Source organism: Spinacia oleracea, chromosome 1 (assembly GCF_020520425.1).
Source record: "Spinacia oleracea cultivar Varoflay chromosome 1, BTI_SOV_V1, whole genome shotgun sequence".
In the NCBI taxonomy this organism is placed as follows: domain Eukaryota; kingdom Viridiplantae; phylum Streptophyta; class Magnoliopsida; order Caryophyllales; family Amaranthaceae; genus Spinacia; species Spinacia oleracea.
In genome coordinates, this window is record NC_079487.1 from 11,440,691 (window position 1) to 11,458,771 (window position 18,081).

Consider the following 18,081-nt stretch of genomic DNA (forward strand, 5'->3'; position numbering starts at 1 on the left):
CTCGTTCGTCAAAATACCTAAGTACCTTTCCGGTTGAGATCTATATCTTTGCGATCTACGTGGGGTAACATTTCTAGACTGACCATGATGATAACCAGATTCTTCTAAAGATCTCTGAGTTTCATCCTGAATGTCATCTTGAGCATTCTCTAGAGTTTGTTGTCCGACTCGAATTTCTTCGAGGTCTACTTTTTCCCACTTGTCATTTTGGAAATGTGATCTTTCTCCAAAAAGACACCATCTCGAGCAACAAACACCTTGTTCTCAGATGTATTGTTGAAGTAATACCCCTTTGTTTCCTTTGACTAGCCCACAAGGATACATTTGTCAGATTTCGGATGAAGTTTGTCTGAAATTAATCGTTTGACGTATACTTCACATCCCCAAATCTTAAGAAAAGACACATTTGGAGGCTTTCCAAACCATAACTCATATGGAGTCTTTTCGACAGCTTTAGACGGAGCTCTATTTATAGTGAGTGCAGCTGTATTTAGTGCATGTCCCCAAAACTCTATTTGAAGTTCGGCCTGACCCATCATTGACCTGACCATGTCTAGTAAGGTTTTGTTCCTCCGTTCCGACACAACATTCCATTGTGGTGTTCCTGGAGGAGTCAATTCTGACAGAATTCCACATTCTTTCAGATGGTCATCAAATTCATAGCTCAGATATTCACCATATCTACTGAAGTCATCAGTCAAAGTGATAAAGTAGCTGAAACCACCTCTAGCATTTCTACTCATTGGTCCACATACATCTGTATGGATGAAACCCAATAGTTCAGTTGCTCTTTCTCCAACTTTAGAGAAAGGTTGCTTTGTCATTTTGCCAAGTAAACATGATTCGCATTTACCATAATCCTCTAAGTCAAATGGTTCTAGAATTCCTTCCTTTTGAAGTCTTTCTAAGCGTTTCAAGTTAATATGGCCTAATCGACAATGCCACAGGTAGGTGAGATCTGAATCATCCTTTTTGGCCTTTTTGGTATTTATGTTATAAACTTGTTTGTCGTGATCTAATAAATAAAGTCCATTGACTAATCTAGCAGATCCATAAAACATCTCTTTAAAATAAAACGAGCAACTATTGTCTTTTATTAAAAAGGAATATCCCTTAGCATCTAAGCAAGAAACCGAAATGATGTTTTTAGTAAGACTTGGAACATGGAAACATCCTTCCAGTTCCAAAACTAGCCCAGAGGGCAACGACAAATAATAAGTTCCTACAGCTAATGCAGCAATCCGTGCTCCATTTCCCACTCGTAGGTCGACTTCACCCTTGCTTAACTTTCTACTTCTTCTTAGTCCCTGTGGATTGGAACATAAGTGTGAGCCACAACCTGTATCTAATACCCAAGAAGTTGAATTAGCAAGTATACAGTCTATAACGAAAATACCTGAAGATGGAACAACTATTCCGTTCTTCTGATCTTCCTTTAGCTTCAAGCAATCTCTCTTCCAATGCCCCTTCTTCTTGCAGTAGAAGCATTCGGATTCAGAAGTGGGTTGACTGACCTTCCTCTTTTCAGACTTGGCGCCAGTTTGCTTAGTTGGGCTGGCCTTGTTGCCACCTTTCTTAGCATTCCTCTTCTTTCCAGATTTCTTGAACTTGCCCCCACGCACCATAAGCACATCTTGCTTATCACTTTTGAGCGTCTTTTCAGCGGTCTTCAGCATACCGTGAAGCTCAGTGAGCGTTTTGTCCAGACTATTCATACTGTAGTTCAGTTTGAACTGATCATACCCGTTATGAAGAGAATGGAGGATAGTGTCTATAGCCATTTCCTGATAGAATTGTTGATCCAGCCGACTCATATTCTCAATGAGTCCAATCATTTTAAGAACATGTGGACTTACGGGCTCGCCTTTCTTAAGCTTGGTCTCAAGAATTTGACTATGAGTCTCGAATCTTTCGACTCGAGCCAGATCTTGGAACATGTTCTTTAACTCACTGATGATCGTGAAAGCATATGAGTTGATGAACGTTTTCTGCAGATCTGCACTCATGGTGGCGAGCATTAGACATTTTACATCCTTGTTGGCATCAATCCAACGATTGAGGGCTGCCTGAGTGACCCTGTCGCCTGCGGCTTCAGGCATCGCCTCTTCCAGGACATACTCCTTTTCTTCCTGCATAAGAACTATTTGCAAGTTCCTTTGCCAGTCAAGGAAGTTTTTCCCGCTCAATTTCTCCTTTTCGAGAATTGATCGAATGTTGAATGAATTGTTGTTTGCCATAATTAAAACTACAATTGAAAAGAATAAACAAATAAATAACCATTCACAGTTTCTCTTAATAAACTTAAATTCTAGCATACATGCCTAATTCAATGTTATGTGTTCCGGCAGGTGTGAATAAAATGATTCCAAGATCCTACAATCCATTGAAGAATTAAGCACAGTTTGTCGACTCAATCCTAAAACATCTTAGGTAAGCAAAAACCTTTTGTTAATAGTCTAGAAACAATTCTTGGTTGATAGGCACGTCTAAGAACTTATTAGGTAAACCTATCGATTTTTCCACGACATAAAAGGACTCCTTACTTATATCGTTGAGTTTCACCAAAACTAACATGTACTCACAATTATTTGTGTACCTTGTCCCTTTAGGACCAATAAGTAACACCTCGCTGAGCGAAAACTATTACTAGATTGATGTAAAGGATATCCAAGCAAGTGTATATTTTGGTATGGCACCTTTTAACTCAATTTTTAAGTTTGGAACTTAAGGCTCTTACTATGTTGGTTAGATTTTAAGTGAACTAAAATCCTTAATCATGCAACATAATCAAGCCACAATCTCATGCATAATTAAGACATATTTAAAGCAATAAATGACTTAAAGCATGCATAAGATCAATGTGATCTAGTATGGCCCGACTTCATCTTGAAGCTTCAACTTCAAAGTCCGTCTCGAAAATCTCCGTGGGAGGCACCATTTTATTCAAATAAGATAATCTATAATTAAACTAATTACAACTATTTGATGGTACGCAGACCATATTTGAATTGAAAAATAATTTTTGTACTTTAGACGAATTACATTCAAATTAATGGTACGCAGACCATATTTTCTATCCTATTTGGGCCATACTAGTCACTTCATAACCTGCAAAACAGTACATATACAATATATACCATTCACCCATTCATTATCATGAATGGCCCACATAGCTGGTTAGTAAAACATGTTATGCATCACATAAATATTTGCAGCAATTAATCAAGGGCACCAATAATCTACAAATTATTCAGTCCTTATTAATTCTAATCAAGTTGTTTTAACCTTAAGGATTTGTAGACCTAATCAAGAGTTTATGACTAAAAGGGCTCCCACTTAAACCAATAAATTCATACGCTTTACTAATTTTAAACATAAAAATGTATTTCTAGTCTAACCGGAAACATACAAATTTAATTAAAATTTAAAGCTCATATAAATTTATAATTGAATCCACAAATTTAATTTATTTTCAGTCGTATTTAAATTAATTCATGATTTTAATTTTAGTAAAATAATTAGAATAAATCAAATTTATTATAATTATAATATTCAAAATTAAAATCCAAGAAAATAACTTAAATTATTAATTTTAAAATTAATTAAAATTACGTAAACTGAAAATTTCAAATTAAAATTTTAAAACGATCTAATCGTAACATGAGGTGCGCAACATCATCACGCAATGCACAGCCATAGGCCACACCCACGCAGCCATCGCTGGCCATGTGCGCGCAGCCTATGTGCTGCGTCGCATTCGTCGCTGCACACCATCGCAAGGTACCATCGAAGCACACGAGGCAACTGCTCGCTGCGCGCGCCAGCGCTCGATGCACGCGAGCCAGCGCTGTCGTTCGATGCTGGGCGTAGCGCTCGTCGCACGCTAGCCAGCGCTCGCTGCGCGCGAGGCAGTGCGCGTTGCACGCGACTGCTCGCTGCCTTGCTCTCGCCCTTGCTCACTCGCCCATTGCTCACAACACACGACACAAGGCAGGGCTGCTGCCTTGTGCTCGTGCACCATAGCCTTGTTCATTGCATTCGTACCGCATGGGCGACAAGCTCCCTTGCTCGTCGTCACATGCCCGCACTATACAACACCCCTTAAGGGTAACACGTAGCGTCCATTGCTTTGTGCGTGCAAGTTATATGAGCGAATCCCATAAAAAATTAAAATTTTATTTTCAAAATTAATGACAAATTAATAAATCATATTAATTTCATAATTTTAGGGCGAAAAATCAAAAATTTATTAATTAATTGATTTCCGATTAACATGGATTCAAGTCTAGGTCATAAAAATTTAAAATTTAACACAAATTTACAATTTTTATGGTGGTTTTTAATCATAGGTATCTAATTAAATTATTAACTAATTATGAAAATCAAATTAATTCTAAGTTATTCCAATTTTCGACAAATTAATCATAATTACAAATTAGATTGCATAATTAACAAGGCTAGGCATTCAAACTTGTTAAACATATACAGTAGGTCAATCAAAAATTCAAGATTTATCAACAAGAATCGCAAATATTTAATTTAACATCTTAAATTTACGAAATTTTGCGTCCGAAAAACCAAAACCTCCGAAAAGTCATAGTTAGGCTTCGAATTTGAGAATTATGGGTTCGGCCGAAAACTACTATTTTTGTCAAAATTTTAGAATGCCTTTTACATGCGGAATTGACACAAAAATCACTCGATTTGGATGAGTAACGAAGAAACTGCCGAAAAACTGCGTACATATAATTAAATAAACGCAATTTGCAATTAATTAACAATTACGAAAATTAATCACCCCTTTTAATTCTTGCAAATTTGTAATATTTAACCATGTTTATGCAATTTAGATTATGAAAATAATAAGAGGCTCGTGATACCACTGTTAGGTTATGATACATATGACAATACATAAATCATGCGGAAAAAACCATAAAACCAGGAAAGCATATTATTTACACATAATCATTTAGCATAGTATAGATGCATACACTTTGTAGCGTGCCTTCCCTAGCTGCGCCCGAACCGAACAAGAACAAGTCTTTAGGACTCCAAGTGTCGTCCCTCCGGAGATAGTCCACAATACGTCCGGATCTGCCTTAAGATTGACCAACTAGAATCGCCCTTAAGGTGCTTAGGAATTTTCGGTTATTATTGTGCAAGAGTGTGGCTAAATTTTCTTTCAAAACTTACCCTTTTGAATGAAGGAAATAATGCCCTTGGTCCAAGTATGCATTCTATGATAAGTCTAATAAATGCGGTTCAGTATTAATTAACAAGTTAATAATTCAGTGAGATCAAGTGAGCTGAATGCCTAGCTAGAGGCCGCTTCAGTTCAAGTGGAATTAATGATATTAATCCACAGCTTACTCTTGACTGAACCCGTAGGGTCACACAAATAGTGCGTAAACGGATCAAGTATTTAATAGCATTAAATACTCCATCTATGAATATTCGGAACCGACGGATCTTGGTTTCAGTGGGAGCTAAGATCGTCACAGGCAAGGAATGAATACTCCGGAAACGATGATATTGCCGGAAACGGAAATATGGATCGTATCGGAAATATAAATATTATCCAAGTCGTAGATGTTGCCGGAAACGGAAACATGGTACGTGTCGGAAAATATTATCGGAAATGGAAATATTGCCAGAATCGGAAATATTGCCGGAAACGGAAATATTGTCAGAATCGGAAATATTACCGGAATCGGAAAATAATTCCGGAAACGGAAATATTAAATATTTGTTCGAAACGGAAATTAATTCCGGAATCGGAAATATTAAATATTGTTCGTATCGGAAATAAATTCCGGAATCGGAAAATTTAATCGGAAGCGCATCGTACGAATAAGCATCGGACGAGGCCTGCCGGACGAGGCCCAGCACGAAGCCAGGCCATCGCCCAGCAAGCCAAGCGCGCCGCACAAACAGCAACGCCAGGCCCAGCGCAAGGCCAGGCCCAGCAGGCTGCGCGCAGCGCGCAGCGCGCAGCGCGCACAGCACGCGCAGCGCGCAGCGCGCACAGCACGCGCAGCGCGCAGCGCGCGCGGGCGCTGAGTGGGCTGCTGCTCGCGCGCACGCATGGGGCCCATCGTGGCTGCCGTGCGTGTGTGTGCAAGTGTTTGTGTTCGTGCACGTTTCCTAAAACATGCAGAGTTCGGTTAATGATTAAATTCCTAATTCTATTTGATAAATTAATTAAATTAGAGTTCTTGTAGGATTCTAGGTTTAATTAATTTGTATCTGAATAGGATTTCGATTCCCTTTCCATACCGCTATAAATATGAGGCGAGGGCTCACAATTTATAACACAAGTTTCAAAGTATTCAAAAGTGAGTTTTTGAGAGAAAATTAAAACACACATCTTGCTCAAAAGTGCCGAAATTTTCTAGTACCTTAAGGGCGATTCTAGTTGGTCAATCTTAAGGCGGATCCGGACGTGCTGTGGACTATCTACGGAGGGACGACACTTGGAGTCCTAAAAGACTTGTTCTTGTTCGGTTCGGGCGCAGCTAGGGAAGGCACGCAACAAAGAGTATGCATCTAATTATGCTATATGATTATGTGTAAATAATATGTTGTCCTGGGTTAATGGTTGTTTCCGCATGATCTATGTAATGTCATATGTATCATAACCTAACAGTGGTATCACGAGCCCCTTATTATTTTCATATTCTAAATTGCATGAACATGGTTAAATATTACAAATTTGCAAGAATTAAAAGGGGTGATTAATTTTCGTAATTGTTAATTAATTGCAAATTGCGTTTATTTAATTATATGTACGCAGTTTTTCGGCAGTTTCTTCGTTACTCATCCGAATTGAGTGATTTTTGTGTCAATTCCGCATGTAAAAGGCATTCTAAAATTTTGACAAAAAATAGTATTTTTCTGCCGAACCCAGAATTCTCAAATTCGAAGCCTAACTATGACTTTTCGAAGGTTTTAGTTTTTCGAATGCAAAATTTCGTAAATTTAAGATGTTAAATTAAATATTTGCGATTCTTGTTGATAAATCTTGAATTTTTGATTGACCTACTGCATATGTTTAACAAGTTTGAATGCCTAGTCTTGTTAATTATGCAATCTAATTTGTAATTATGATTAATTTGTTGAAAATTAGAATAATTTAGAATTAATTTGATTTTCATAATTAATTGTAATTTAATTAGAAACCTATGATTAAAAACCACCATAAAAATTGTAAATTTACGATAAATTTTAAATTTTTATGACCTAGACTTGAATCCATATCAATCGGAAATCAATTGGATAATAAATTTTCGATTTTTCGCCCTAAAATTATGAAATTAATAATATTTATTAATTTGTCATTAATTTTAAATATAAATTTTAAATTTTTATGCGATTCGTTCAAATAACTTGCACGCACGAAGCAATGGACGCTTCGTGTTACCCTTAAGGGGTGTTGTATAATGCGGGCATGCGACGACGAGCAAGGGAGCTCGTCGCCCGTGCGGCACGAATGCAATGAGCAAGGGCGTAGTGCACGAGCACAAGGCAGCAGCCCTGCCTTATGTCGTGTGCCACGAGCAATGAACGAATGGGCATTGGCGAAGGGCGAGCCAAGGCAGTCGCGTGTGGGCAGCAAGCGAGCTGCGCCACAACGCGCGCTGCCTCGCACAGGTGCGCGCAGCCTCGCGCGCAGCGAGCGCAAGCTCGCGTGCCACGAGCGCTGCGCCCAGCACTGCTCGCGCGCGCAGCGCGCGATGTCGCTCGCCCAGCGAGCGATGTCGCGCACCAGCGAGCGATGGCTCGCGCGCGCAGCGCGCGATGTCGCTCGCCCAGCGAGCGATGTCGCGCCCCAGCGAGCGATGGCTCGCGCGCACAGCGAGCGAGCCAGCGCGCCCAGCGAGCGATCTCGCGCGCGCACTGCGAGCGATAGCTCGCGTGCGATGGGGCGCTGTGCGGAGGCTTGCGATGAGGCAGCAGCAGCTATGCGACGAGCGCATGGGCTGCGCGCACATGGCCAGCAATGGCTGTGTGCGTACGGCCCATGGGCGTGCAACGCGTAGGGTGTTTGCGTTACGATTAGATCGTTTTGAATGTTTAATTTGAAAATTTCAGTTCACGTAATTTTAATTAATTTTAAAATTAATAATTTGAATTAATTTCTTGGATTTTAATTTTGAATATTATAATTATAATAAATGGAATTTATTCTAATTATTTTACTAAAATTAAAATCATGAATTAATTTAAATGCGACTGAAATTAAATTAAATTTTGGATTCAATTGTAAATTTATATGAGCTTTAAATTTTAATTAAATTTGTATGTTTCCGGTTAGACTAGAAATACAATTTTATGTTTAAAATTAGTAAAGCATATGAATTTATTGGTTTGAGTGGGAGCGCTTTTTAGTCATGAACTCTTGATTAGGTCTACAAATCCTTAAGGTTAAAACAACTCGATTAGAATTAATAAGGACTGAATAATTGGTAGATTATTGGTGCCCTTGATTAATTGCTGCAAATGTTTACGTGATGCATAATGTGTTTTACTAACCAGCTATGTGGGCCATTCATGATAATGAATGGGTGAATGGTATATATTGTATATGTACTGTTTTGCAGGTTATGAAGTGACTAGTATGGCCCAAATAGGATAGAAAATATGGTCTGCGTACCATTAATTTGAATGTAATTGGTCTAAAGTACCAAAGTTATTTTTCAATTCAAATATGGTCTGCGAACCATCAAATAGTTGTAATTAGTTATAGCTTATCCTATTTGAAGAAAATGGTGCCTCCCACGGAGATTTTCAAGACGGACTTTGAAGTCAAAGCTTCAAGATGAAGTCGGGCCATACTAGATCACAAATATCTTATGCATGTTTTAAGTTATTTATTGTTTTAAATATGTCTTAAAATGCATGAGATCAAAAGCTTGATTATGTTGCATGATTAAGGATTTTAGTTCACTTAAAATCTAACCAACATAGTAAGAGCCTTAAGTTCCAAACTTAAAAATTGAGTTAAAAGGTGCCATGCCAAAATATACACTTGCTTGGATATCCTTTACATCAATCTAGTAATAGTTTTCGCTCAGCGAGGTGTTACTTATTGGTCCTAAAGGGGCAAGGTACACAAATAATTGTGAGTACATGTTAGTTTTGGTGAAACTCAACGATATAAGTAAGGAGTCCTTTTATGTCGTGGCAAATTCGATAGGTTTACCTAATAAGTTCTTAGACGTACCTATCAACCAAGAATAGTTTCTAGACTATTAGCAAAAGGCTTTTGCTTACCTAAGATGTTCTAGGATTAAGTCGACAAACTGTGCTTAGTTCTTCAATGATTTTAGGATCTTGGAATCATTTTATTCACACCTGCCGGAACACATAATTTGAATAAAATGCTTAATAAACATTGAATTATGCATGTATGCTAGAATTTAAGTTTATTAAGAGAAACTGTGAATGGTTATTTATTTGTTTATTCTTTTCAATTGTAGTTTTTAATATGGCAAACAACAATTCATTCAACATTCGATCAATTCTCGAAAAGGAGAAGTTGAACGGGAAAAACTTCCTTGACTGGCAAAGGAACTTGCAAATAGTTCTTATGCAGGAAGAAAAGGAGTATGTCCTAGATGAGGCGATGCCCGAAGCTGCAGGCGACGGGGTCACTCAGGCAGCCCTCAATCGTTGGATTGATGCCAACAAGGATGTGAAATGTCTAATGCTCGCCACCATGAGTGCGGATCTGCAGAAAACGTTCATCAACTCAGATGCTTTCACAATCATCAGTGAGTTGAAGAACATGTTCCAAGATCTGGCTCGAGTCGAAAGATTCGAGACTCATAGGCAAATTCTTGAGACCAAGCTTAAGAAAGGCGAGCCCGTAAGTCCACATGTTCTCAAAATGATTGGACTCATTGAGAATATGAGTCGGCTGGATCAGCAATTTTCTCAGGAAATGGCTATAGACACCATCCTCCATTCTCTTCATAGCGGGTATGATCAGTTCAAACTGAACTACAGTATGAATAGTCTGGACAAAACGCTCACTGAGCTTCACGGTATGCTGAAGACCGCTGAAAAGACGCTCAAAAGTGATAAGCATGATGTGCTTATGGTGCGTGGGGGCAAGTTCAAGAAATCTGGAAAGAAGAGGAATGCTAAGAAAGGTGGCAACAAAGCCAGCCCAACTAAGCAAACTGGCGCCAAATCTGCAAAGAGAAAGGTCAGTCAACCCACTTCTGAATCCGAATGCTTCTACTGCAAGAAGAAGGGGCATTGGAAGAGAGATTGCTTGAAGCTAAAGGAAGATCAGAAGAACGGAACAGTCGTTCCATCTTCAGGTATTTTCGTTATAGACTGTATACTTTCTAATTCAACTTCTTGGGTATTAGATACAGGTTGTGGCTCACACTTATGTTCCAATCCACAGGGACTAAGAAGAAGTAGAAAGTTAAGCAAGGGTGAAGTCGACCTACGAGTGGGAAATGGAGCACGGATTGCTGCATTAGCTGTAGGAACTTACTATTTGTCGTTGCCCTCCGGGCTAGTTTTGGAACTGGAAGAATGTTTCCATGTTCCAAGTCTTACTAAAAACATCATTTCAGTTTCTTGCTTAGATGCTAAGGGATTTTCCTTTATAATAAAAGACAATAGTTGTTCGTTTTATTTTAAAGAGATGTTTTATGGATCTGCTAGATTAGTCAATGGACTTTATTTATTAGATCACGACAAACAAGTATATAACATAAATACCAAAAAGGCCAAAAAGGATGATTCAGATCTCACCTATCTGTGGCATTGTCGATTAGGCCATATAAACTTGAAACGCTTAGAAAGACTTCAAAGGGAAGGAATTCTAGAACCATTTGACTTAGAGGATTATGGTAAATGCGAATCATGTTTACTTGGCAAAATGACGAAGCAACCTTTCTCTAAAGTTGGAGAAAGAGCAAATGAACTATTGGGTTTAATCCATACAGATGTATGTGGACCAATGAGTACAAATGCTAGAGGTGATTTCAGCTACTTTATCACTTTCACTGATGACTTCAGTAGGTATGGTTATGTCTACCTAATGAAGCATAAGTCTGAATCCTTTGACAAATTCAAGGAATTTCAGAGTGAAGTAGAGAATCAATTAGGCAAGAAGATTAAGGCACTGCGGTCTGATAGAGGCGGTGAATATCTGAGCTATGAATTTGATGACCATCTGAAAGAATGTGGAATTCTATCAGAATTGACTCCTCCTGGAACACCACAATGGAACGGTGTGTCAGAACGGAGGAACAGAACCTTGCTAGACATGGTCAGGTCAATGATGGGTCAGGCCGAACTTCCATTAGAATTTTGGGGACATGCACTAAATACAGCTGCACTCACTATAAATAGAGCTCCGTCTAAAGCTGTCGAAAAGACTCCATACGAATTATGGTTTGGAAAGCCTCCAAATGTGTCTTTTCTTAAGATTTGGGGATGTGAAGTATACGTCAAACGATTAATTTCAGACAAACTTCATCCAAAATCTGACAAATGTATCCTTGTGGGCTATCCAAAGGAAACAAAGGGGTATTACTTCTACAATACATCTGAGAACAAAGTGTTTGTTGCTCGAGATGGTGTCTTTTTGGAGAAGGATCACATTTCCAAAATGACAAGTGGGAGAAAAGTAGACCTCGAAGAAATTCGAGTCGAACAACAAACTCTAGAGAATGCTCAAGATGACATTCAGGATGAAACTCAGAGATCTTTAGAAGAATCTGGTGAGAATCATGGTCAATCTAGAAATGTTACCCCGCGTAGATCGCAAAGATATAGATCTCAACCGGAAAGGTACTTAGGTATTTTGACGAACGAGAGCTATGACGTTCTATTACTTGAAAGTGATGAACCTGCGACTTACAAGCAAGCTATGACGAGCCCTAGCTCCAAGCAATTGCAAGAAGCCATGCAATCTGAATTAGACTCCATGTCTGAAAACCAAGTATGGGATTTGGTCGATTTGCCAGATGGCTACCAAGCCATTGGAAGCAAATGGGTTTTCAAACTGAAAAAGGACAAGGATGGGAAACTTGAAGTTTTCAAAGCTAGATTGGTTGCAAAAGGTTACAGGCAAGTCCACGGTGTGGATTACGATGAAACCTTTTCACCAGTTGCAATGCTAAAGTCTATTCGAATAATGTTAGCAATCGCTGCATATTACGATTACGAAATATGGCAGATGGATGTCAAAACTGCTTTCTTAAACGGCGTTTTAACAGAAACTGTGTTTATGACACAGCCTGAAGGTTTTGAGGATCCAAAGAATGCTAAAAAGGTATGCAAGCTAAAGAAGTCAATCTACGGATTGAAGCAGGCATCCAGGAGCTGGAATATACGTTTTGATGAAGCAGTCAGTGACTTTGGTTTCATCAAGAACGCGGACGAATCTTGTGTATACAAGAAGATCAGTGGGAGAAAAATTGCTTTCCTAGTATTATATGTCGACGACATATTGCTTATCGGAAATGACATTCCTATGTTGAACTCTGTCAAGATTTGGCTTGGGAAATGTTTTTCGATGAAGGATCTAGGAGAAGCACAGTACATATTGGGCATCAAGATTTACAGAGATAGATCTAAAAAGATGATTGGACTTAGTCAAAGCACTTATATCAATAAGGTGCTTGATAGGTTCAAGATGGCGGACTCCAAGCGAGGCTACCTACCCATGTCTCATGGAATGACTCTAAGCAAGACTCAGTGCCCAAAAACACTTGATGAGCGTAGACGAATGAATGGGATTCCATATGCATCATTGATTGGTTCAATAATGTATGCTATGATATGTACACGCCCGGATGTTGCGTACGCACTCAGTGCTACGAGCAGATACCAGTCAGACCCAGGAGAGGCGCATTGGACTGCTGCCAAGAACATTCTGAAGTACCTGAAAAGGCACAAAGATGACTTCCTGGTCTATGGTGGAGATGATGAATTAATTGTTAAAGGCTATACGGACGCAAGTTTCCAAACCGACAAAGATGATTTCAGATCACAGTCTGGGTTTGTCTTCTGCCTCAACGGAGGAGCAGTAAGCTGGAAAAGTGCTAAGCAAAGCACCATTGCGGATTCTACAACTGAAGCGAAGTACATTGCTGCACATGAAGCAGCAAAGGAAGCTATATGGCTAAGGAAGTTCATAGGAGAACTTGGTGTAGTCCCCTCCATTAAAGGACCAATAGCCCTGTATTGTGATAATAACGGAGCTATTGCACAGGCAAAAGAGCCTAGACACCACCAGAGAGTCAAGCATGTACTTCGTAGATTTCACCTTCTACGAGAGTTCGTTGAAAGAAAAGAAGTCGAGATAAGCAAAATTGGAACTGATGACAACATATCAGATCCATTAACTAAACCTCTGCCGCAGGCGAAGCACAACTCGCACACTGCAGCTATGGGAATCAAGCATATTGGAGAATGGCTTTGATGTCTCTGTTTAATGTTTTAAAGTTTTAGAATTTAAGTCTTTGTAAAACATTATTGGTTAATCATTCACAATAAATGAAAAGAATTCATTTTTCCATTTAATTTGTGGTTTATTAAATGATGAGTCCCTTCAATTTGACGATATATTCAAGATAGACTGTCAGGACCAGTCCTGTGACTAAGAAATGTCTATCAAGTGAACTTGAATGTCAAAGGTTGAAAATGGTCCCTAATCGGAGTTTTCTATAAAATTGGACGCATAGAAAACGTTAGACGATTAGAATGCAAGATGACTAGTAGTTCTGTTTCTTGAACTATGTGGACATGGCAATGTCATAATCATTTGCATAGATACTTACTTTGGGAAGACTAGTATCGGACGAGACCTATGAAACTTTACTGTAAGAGATGAAAGTCTGTCATAAGTAAATTTCATTAAATTATTAGACACTAAATCCTCAATACCTGAGTGATTTGAAGATTACTTGTTTGAGAACTGGTTGCTTTGACGTTGACCAACCGTCGCACCGTAAAAGGAGGCTATAAAGGCAACGCTCAGGTAATCACCTATCAAACGAAGTCTAATCTCAAGATCGCAAGATTGGGATTGTCCTCCCATAAATCGGGATGAGATGCTTAAAAGTTGTACAAGGCCACTCGGAGAGCTAGAAACTGTGAAATGCATGGCCGTGCTCGGATGAATCATAGGCTATGATTATCTGTTTATTTGATCAGTTGAACTCTGAAACCGAGGAACACCTCTGGACATAATAAGGATGACAACTCTTACCTTATGTTCAAGAGCAAGCATCGAGCGACAAAGGAATTAGGAAATGCACACTTGTCCCTAAGGACAAGTGGGAGACTGAAGGAAATAATGCCCTTGGTCCAAGTATGCATTCTATGATAAGTCTAATAAATGCGGTTCAGTATTAATTAACAAGTTAATAATTCAGTGAGATCAAGTGAGCTGAATGCCTAGCTAGAGGCCGCTTCAGTTCAAGTGGAATTAATGATATTAATCCACAGCTTACTCTTGACTGAACCCGTAGGGTCACACAAATAGTGCGTAAACGGATCAAGTATTTAATAGCATTAAATACTCCATCTATGAATATTCGGAACCGACGGATCTTGGTTTCAGTGGGAGCTAAGATCGTCACAGGCAAGGAATGAATACTCCGGAAACGATGATATTGCCGGAAACGGAAATATGGATCGTATCGGAAATATAAATATTATCCAAGTCGTAGATGTTGCCGGAAACGGAAACATGGTACGTGTCGGAAAATATTATCGGAAATGGAAATATTGCCAGAATCGGAAATATTGCCGGAAACGGAAATATTGTCAGAATCGGAAATATTACCGGAATCGGAAAATAATTCCGGAAACGGAAATATTAAATATTTGTTCGAAACGGAAATTAATTCCGGAATCGGAAATATTAAATATTGTTCGTATCGGAAATAAATTCCGGAATCGGAAAATTTAATCGGAAGCGCATCGTACGAATAAGCATCGGACGAGGCCTGCCGGACGAGGCCCAGCACGAAGCCAGGCCATCGCCCAGCAAGCCAAGCGCGCCGCACAAACAGCAACGCCAGGCCCAGCGCAAGGCCAGGCCCAGCAGGCTGCGCGCAGCGCGCAGCGCGCAGCGCGCACAGCACGCGCAGCGCGCACAGCACGCGCAGCGCGCAGCGCGCACAGCACGCGCAGCGCGCAGCGCGCGCGGGCGCTGAGTGGGCTGCTGCTCGCGCGCACGCATGGGGCCCATCGTGGCTGCCGTGCGTGTGTGTGCAAGTGTTTGTGTTCGTGCACGTTTCCTAAAACATGCAGAGTTCGGTTAATGATTAAATTCCTAATTCTATTTGATAAATTAATTAAATTAGAGTTCTTGTAGGATTCTAGGTTTAATTAATTTGTATCTGAATAGGATTTCGATTCCCTTTCCATACCGCTATAAATATGAGGCGAGGGCTCACAATTTATAACACAAGTTTCAAAGTATTCAAAAGTGAGTTTTTGAGAGAAAATTAAAACACACATCTTGCTCAAAAGTGCCGAAATTTTCTAGTACCTTAAGGGCGATTCTAGTTGGTCAATCTTAAGGCGGATCCGGACGTGCTGTGGACTATCTACGGAGGGACAACACTTGGAGTCCTAAAAGACTTGTTCTTGTTCGGTTCGGGCGCAGCTAGGGAAGGCACGCAACAAAGAGTATGCATCTAATTATGCTATATGATTATGTGTAAATAATATGTTGTCCTGGGTTAATGGTTGTTTCCGCATGATCTATGTAATGTCATATGTATCATAACCTAAAATTGAATACTTCAATCGTGTTTATAAATTATGACCCTAGGCCCTTATTTATAGAGGTTTGGAAGGAGAATTGGAATCCTAGTAGAATCCGGTTTAATTAGACTTAGAATCTTACAAGGACTCTAATTAATTAAATAATCCTAATAGGAATAGGAATTTAATCATACACCAAATCCTAATAGATTTAGGAATTGTGCATGGACACAAACACACACGCACGGAGCCACGAGGGCGCCAGCACGCGTGCGCTCAGCCCACGCAGCCCACGCAGCCCACGCTGGGCAGCCTTGCGGTGGGCCTGGCGCTGCCTTGGGCTGGGCGTTGGCGCGCGTCTTTGCTTGCTGGGCGATGGCCTGGCTTCGTGCGGGGCCTTCGTCCGGAAGGCCTCGTCCGATGCTTATTCGTACGATACGCTTCCGCTTAAATTCCCGGTTCCGGAATTCATTTCCGATACGAACAATATTTAATATTTCCGATTCCGGAATTAATTTCCGTTTCGAACAAATATTTAATATTTCCGTTTCCGGAACTATTTTCCGATTCCGATAATATTTCCGATTCTGACAATATTTCCGTTTCCGGTAATATTTCCGATTCTGTCAATATTTCCATTTCCGATAATATTTTCCGATATGTTTCCGTTTCCGGCAACATCTACGATTTGGATAATATTTATATTTCCGATACGATCCATATTTCCGTTTCCGGCAATATCATCGTTTCTGGAGTATTCATTTCTTGCTTGTGACGATCTCAGCTCCCACTGAAACCAAGATCCGTCGATTCCGAATATCCATAGATAGAGTATTTAATGCCATTAAATACTTGATCCGTTTACGTACTATTTGTGTGACCCTACGGGTTCAGTCAAGAGTAAGTTGTGGATTAATATCATTAATTCCACTTGAACTGAAGCGGCCTCTAGCTAGGCATTCAGCTCACTTGATCTCACTGAATTATTAACTTGTTAATTAATACTGAACCGCATTTATTAGACTTAACATTGAATGCATACTTGGACCAAGGGCATTATTTCCTTCAGACCCTCCATCCTCTTGACCTTGAATTGGAGAGGACACTTAGGAGACAAAGGCGTGTACGGTCTAGCTCATCAAGCAATAACAGATTCGCATCGTTGAGTGTTGGTGAGGAACAACAAGAGAGTGAGCAAGTTTTTGAGAACATGGCGCTCCCGGTTAAGAACTTGGGAATACCGGGAGCATTCGAAGCTACATGTGGTATTCAAGCCCCAACAACGGGTGCCAACAACTTTGAGATCAAGCCCGCCTTGATCAATTAGGTGCAAAGCCACCCCTTTTGTGGGAAGAGTAATGAATCACCTCACGAACATCTCAAACAGTTCGAGCACTATCGTGACACAATCAAGCACAATGGTGTCACATCGGACTACGTGAGGTTGACATTGTTTCGGTTCTCTCTACTTGGGCGAGCAAGTGATTGGCTTGACAAGGAGGTCAAGCCCAACTCACTTCGCACTTGGACCGAAGTGACAAGTGCATTCTTAAACAAGTTCTATTCGCATGGGAAGACGGCGGAGTGTCGCCACAAGATTCAATCCTTTGAGCAAAATCGAGATGAGCCACTCTTTGAAGCTTGGGATCGTTTCAAGGAGTACCAAAGGGAATGCCCTCACCATGGGATCCCTAAATGGTTGTTGCTCCAAACATTTTACTTGGGGTTGAGTCCAAGTTCGAAGACAAGTCTTGATGCGGGCGCGGGAGGCCCCATCATGAATAAAACTGAGGATCAAATAGAGGAAATCATTGAGGATGTAGTTCAAAACTACCAATCTTGGCATGTAGGCACAAGGAATTATGATGGGAAAGGTAGGAGTGAATATGGTAAGGGTTCGGTGTACGCCATAGAGCAAGCACGGATGATAGAGAAGCTTACCTCACGCTTGGAGAAGCTCGAAAACACACCAAGCCAACCGCCATCACCGTCTACAATCCCTCCTCCCTCGGCCACTCTTCTCTCTAATGGGAAGGGCAAGGTTAGTTCTTATGGCTCAATGCCTCCGGGCACCTTCTTTTGCGAAAATTGCCAAGACTATAGTCATTCCCCCGATGCATGCCCCTTGGTTCATAACTTGTCATTTGTGGATTATGGCCCTTCGTATGAAGGCGAGTTTGATGTAGAGTATGCTAATGCCATAAATGAGAGGTCTAGGAATGATAACCCTAACAATCCTAATTTTGCTAGGCAACCTAGAGGGCCCTCCATGTATGGTCCCCACCAAGGCTATGGCCAAGGAAGTGGGTATGATAGCCAAAATCGAGGTGG

At 40.3% G+C, this 18,081-nt stretch overlaps 2 pseudogenes; both read right to left on the bottom strand.

Annotated features, from left to right (window-relative positions):
* LOC130462763 (uncharacterized) overlaps window positions 1-17,735 on the bottom strand; it is a 68,195-nt pseudogene extending 50,460 nt beyond the window's left edge.
* LOC130466525 (uncharacterized) lies at window positions 17,339-17,439 on the bottom strand (annotated as a pseudogene).
* Window positions 17,736-18,081: the final 346 nt, after the last annotated feature.